This window comes from Amblyomma maculatum, chromosome 10 (genome assembly GCF_055883805.1).
Source record: "Amblyomma maculatum isolate TAMU_Amacu chromosome 10, ASM5588380v1, whole genome shotgun sequence".
Classification (NCBI taxonomy): domain Eukaryota; kingdom Metazoa; phylum Arthropoda; class Arachnida; order Ixodida; family Ixodidae; genus Amblyomma; species Amblyomma maculatum.
Genome location: NC_139353.1, coordinates 88,695,652 through 88,701,438, shown reverse-complemented (window position 1 = coordinate 88,701,438; position 5,787 = coordinate 88,695,652). Strand labels below are relative to the sequence as shown.

Sequence of the window (5,787 nt, the reverse complement as noted above, 5' to 3'; positions counted from 1 at the left end):
TCTGCCGAAATCAACAGGACAGGCTGGAAGTTTACTTGAGTATGTGTTCAGCTGCACCTACCATTTCCAGTAGATTGTCTCTGCTGCGCTGGCTGTGCCCTCTGCAATAATGGACTATTGGTACTTGCCGCTGCTACGAATGCAAATTGCTGTCATGAACTAGTGCTCACTTTTGAGGACAGCAAGTTTGAGAGCAGCAGTATTCTGCAATAATCTTTTTTAAAGACCTCAGCTCAGAGTGCGACTGGAAAACTACGTGCAGAAAGAATCTTTGTGTGCTATTTGTGAACTCTAAGCCATTCCTCAACTCTGAAACAGTGAAAACAGTGATCTGAGTCTGTTTTATTTGAGAATAGTGCCAAAGAAATGTTACCGTGCTTTCCCGCACTCGACTATCTGAAAGAATGGCATACATTGTTGAGGTTAACACCATTCTAAGAAGTAGCAGGAGAAATGCAGACCTATTACTGGTTTGCATTTCTCCTATTGCCTATTACAGGTCTGCAGGGCCCTTTCGGCCCTGGTGTTCTATATAAAGGACACGAAGAAAAACGGCTATAAGTCGCGATTCGAACGATCTGGAAACTGAAACAAGAACTCCGCCTGCTCCGAAGGGAGCTGCATCAACACTGACATCAGCCTTCTCGTCTTCCTCTTCTTCGTAGCGCCGAGAGTAAACAAACAAAATGGCGGAAAGTGGGAACAGCGGCTCCAGCGGTAAGCGCACATTTTGCCATTTTTTACTAAATACATACGAAAGCATGCGAGATTATTATTTTATATGTTGTTTCTGAGACACTCAGCGCCTAAACAGTTGTACAAAGGATTATAAATGGTTAATATATTTATCGGAGCACTGCTGCGATGTGCGTGTCCTAAAAAAAGGACACCAGGGCTCAGTGGATGTGTTGCATGAGAAGGCAAAACATTTTTTTCTAATGACAACATTCTCTTGGATTGTTTTGCTATTGCAAAAGCAAGAATTCTGAGCGGGTTGTTTTATTCAACTGCAAAGCGGCTTCGATTAAGGCATGTGCGCCTCAGGATCCGGACGTTATGTTTGCCGCTCTGAGGGATGGTGACGTGTCGGAGGTAGAAGATGGAGAGGATGACGTTGATGACGCTCTTGATGACGTGTGTGACGGTGCTAGTGATGCACAAGAGGAGCAGTCAGATTCCTCCAGCGATGATGAAGGTGAGAAAGAAACAGGAGGAAAGATGGAGCAGGAGAGCTTTCAATAAGCCAGCAGCCAAGTATCAACCTGAAGTGTTCGGTGATTATAAAGAGAATGATTCTGATGATCCCCCGACCCCGTATGAGTATTTTTCTAAGTATGTGCAAAGAGCATATTTGCTGACCTTGCGGACAAACCAAACAGGGTTTCTGTTTCCCAAGAGGGAAAATCTGTTGAGACTGATGAAGAAGAAATCAGAAAGCTGATCTCATTGCATCTGGTGATGAGCATCTTTCGTTACCCACGCCTTCGCTTCTACTGGAAGCCATCACTCAAAACTGAGCTTTTCTCAATTGTGAATATGTCATGAAACCGGTTTGAGAAGCTGAGGAACCGCTTGCACATTGCTGATGTGAATGAAAACCACATCAGTAGTGATCGCCTCTGGAAGGTCAGGTCACTTTTAGACGCATTTCGTGAAAAGGTGCCTAAAGCTACCTTTGGAAGAATATCTATACATCGATGAACAAATAATCCCGTTCAAAGGAGAGCTGGATATAAAACAGTACATAAAAGGGAAGCCGAATCCATTGGGAGTGAAAGTTTTTATGTTATGCGGTGCCTCGGGGATTATCTACGACTTCCTCATCTATCAAGGTTCGACTACGGAACTTATCCCAGCCGACAAGAAGGACTTCGGTGTGACCGGAGCTTTTGTCCTCCATCTTGCGAGGCGCATACCAGATGGAGCTGGGCATAAACTTTTCTTTGACAATTATTTTACTTCCTTGCCGGTTCTGCGCGTGCTTCGTGAGAAGACAATATATGCTGCAGGGACAATCCGATCAAACTTGACAGAGAAATGCCCGCTGAAGCCAGAAGGCCAAATGAAAAAGGAGGGACGAGGGTCCTCTGACGGCATGGTGAGCAGCGATGGTAAAGTCATCGTCACGAGATGGATAGACAATAGGGCGGTCAACTTAGCCTAAAATTTCCTCGGCATTGAAAATGAGGATGAAGTTTCTCGCTGGAGTAAAGCAGACGGGAAATATGTAAATGTGAAGCGCCCCGCAGTTGTCCGGGAATACAACCGAAGCATGGGAGAAGTCGACAACACTGACTTCTTGATAAGCTTGTACCGTACATCCGTTCGCAGCCGAAAATGGACACTACGAGTCATCATGCATTTCATGAACCTGGCTGTAACTAACAAGTAACGCGATGTTGAAATTCAAGGGCTAAGCAAAGAAAAGATGGATTTGCTTGAATTTACTCTAAGTATCGTGGAATGCCTAGCAAAAACTGATGCTACTAACATGCCACGAAAACGTGGAGGACCATCATTCTCTCCCCTGCAGCCTCTCAAAAGGCAAAAGTTCACAGCCCACAGGCCTGTGTATATGACAAAGTCGGACACTGGCCAGTAGTGACGGAAGACCAACAGCGATGCAAGATGGAAGGCTGCAAAGGGAAGCCAAAATTGAAATGCGAAAAGTGCAACGTCCACCTATGTATATCAAGTGCGAAGAGCTATTTCAAAGCGTTCCACACGCACTAATCAATATTCAACATTAGCTGCAACCTCTGGGAAAGCAGAATGTTTGCTTTCTACGTTCGAAATTTTGTTGAAGCTTGAGAATAAAGAGTAACACCAAACCTTCCGTTTTTCATTCTTTCAACCATCAAGCCCTGGTGTCCTAAATATAGGACACGACGCCATCTTTTATAAAAATGAGATCCTAGAACGTTTTCTTTTGTGGGTGTGTTATTTGAGTAGTAGTCAAGCAAAATACCACAAAAGAAAAATTCCTGGAGGGGCGAAAAACATTCAGGGCTGAAAGGGCATGTGTCATGTGTACTTCGTGTACAGACGGCATGTGTACACGAAGCACAGGCTAGCTCACAAAATGACTGGCAATTCCTCTGTCGGTCCATGGGCACTACCTACTTGATCTAGCATGAGTTCCAAACACAGTCGGGACACAATCTGTGCTGGATGCAGGTGCTCTGTTGTGGAGCGGGCAATCCACTTAAGTTCTGAGATTGTAATTCACTATGTGCGGAGGAAAAGCAAGTGAACATCTCTCTGCTGGCATATGTCACATTGCCTGCTGCCATCGCTTTTGGTTTCAATATGTGCTAGTGACAGGAATGCTCACAGCACAAGTGGGAGTGGAGACACTGATCTGCGCCATTATGGAAATGCCAAGATGTTAGCATGGGCGGCAAACATCTCTTTGCATCACCACGAAGGTTGCTAAGGCTCAGCTGCATGTACGAGCAAGCGAGTACAATGTGGGCATATGTCAGACAGCTCGTTAACTATGGGCCTACAGCAACAGCTGCCATACCTTTAATGAGAACTCTCGACTAAAAAGGCACAATTTTACAAAGAGCAAAGTAAATGATGATGACTTTTTTTTCATTTAGCAAAGCAGGTGGTCATAGTGAAGAACTCATGCCACGACTGTTAATATGCCTCTACTGCCCGATTTGTAAAGCAAGTAGATTGAAGTTCTCGAATGAGCATGTTTACAGTTGTGAGCAGCTCTGTTAGATGTGTGTCCGTAACGGTGGCACATTGTTTCATTGTTCAAAAGAATACTGAACAATAGGTGGTTTGGAACTTAAAGGGGAAAGAACAGAGAAACTGGTTGTATTTTTGTTTTTTTGTTTTCCAAAAAAAGAAAGCTGGCTGTAGATGCAGAAAAACGGTGAATGGTTAGAGGTGGACAGGTGCCAAGCTGTCGTGAACTGCACCTGGACTTTGCAAGGAGCCTCATGCTACTCATGAGCCACAACTTGGCCATACCTAGCTTATATAAGCTTGGCTTGTAGAAAACATGCCTGCAAATGTAACCCTGCCTCAAGGCTTCCTACGCCCTACTGTGGCAGCTTCAGCGTCTAGGACATTTGACTTGTGAGCTGGGTGACGCAGGCTCTGTCTTAGCTGGGGTGGTTACATTTCGATGGTGGAAAAATGCTAGGTTGCCATGTGCTTTATAGTGTCAGTGCACATTAAAGAAGCGTAGATGGTCGAAATTATCCAGAGCTATCTAGAATGGCCGACCCTCGAAATCAAAGTTTCTGTGGCATGTTGAACCCCATAATCAAATTAAGGCTGCCTACTGTTAGCATTAGTAGAGTACCTTCGCAATGCCACAAAGTCTGCCCCTCACCACACTCCTAAATTTCGTTTGCAACTCTACTCAGGTTACTTACAGTTTGATGACACCTTTTCCTGAAACAGTAGCAGTCGACGAAAAGAAGTGTAAAAGCATATCTCACGCCCATGCACTGAACTCCGAGAGAGGTGCTGATTTGGTCATAATTTTTTTTCATGAGAATTTGGTCAGTGTCATAATATAACCCTTGGAAAGTCATATCTGTGCTGAAATGGTCATGTCACAATCTCGGTAGCTTTTATAGATGGCTTGGATATGATATTGTCACGAAGACTGGGATTTATGGGTATCGGCAACAGGGGCAGATACACACAGTCAATACAGAGGTTCCCGGGAAACGGTAACACGAAGACACAAGCTCAAGACTCCACAGTCCTAGCTAGCCGAAGCGCGCGAGAGTCTCCAACTTCTTCGTCGTTCAAGCGCTACCTCGAACCGTCAGGTGGCATTATTCCCCTCCCCCTGGAAAAAAAAGCCGCAAGCTCACAGAAAACAACTGATCCGGATGGCAAATACGACTTTCAGCGGGTAAAATACGGCTTCATGCGAAGCACATGTACTAGGTCAGACGAGCACTGACGACTAAAACTCGGTACAGTTCCGTCTGGAATAACTTCGTACGTAACTTCTGAGGCGACGCAACACTCTGTAGGGTCCGAAGTAACGATTGAGAAGTTTTTCTGACAGGCCTGGGCGCCGGACAGGTGTCCACACCCAGACTTTGTCACCAGGCTGGAACACGACATAGCGATGGCGGTCGTTATATCGGCATGCATATGTTGCTTGCTGTTTTGTAATGTGATTACGGGCGAGTTGACGACCTTCCTCGGCGTAGTTGGTGAATTCTTCTGCGTCAGCGGTAAGCAGCTGGTCGTCAGCCGCACATGGCAGCATAGCGTCGAGCATGGTCTGTACATCGCGTCCGTATACTAGGCGAAACGGAGTGAATCGAGTTGTTTCTTGGACGGCCGTGTTATTGGCAAATGTGACATAAGGCAATATCTCGTCCCAAGTTTTATGCCGGACATCGACATACATGGCGAGCATGTCCGCTATTGTTTTGTTTAGTCGCTAAGTAAGACCATCAGACTGAGGATGGTCCAGTAGTCTTTCGGTGATGTGTCTGGCTTAGTTGGAAAACTTCTTCAAGAAGACGCGCTGTAAATGCCTTGCCACGATCAGTGATGACGTATGAAGGGGCGCCATGGCGAAGGACAATCTGCGTCATGAAAAATTGTGCCACTTCGGAGGATGTTGCACGTGACACCGCCATAGTTTCCGCGTAACGTGTCAGATAATCTGTAGCCACGATAATCCACTTATTGCCAGCTGACGATAGAGGAAAAGGGCCAAGAAAGTCCATACCAATTTGATCAGATGGTACTAGCGGTGGGGGAATAGGCTGTAGGAAACTCGCTGGCTTCAAT

At 45.6% G+C, this 5,787-nt stretch overlaps 1 pseudogene; it reads left to right on the top strand.

The window, feature by feature from the left end:
• The first annotated feature begins 686 nt into the window (after positions 1–686).
• On the top strand, positions 687–1,545 carry LOC146176968 (uncharacterized; annotated as a pseudogene).
• Positions 1,546–5,787: the final 4,242 nt, after the last annotated feature.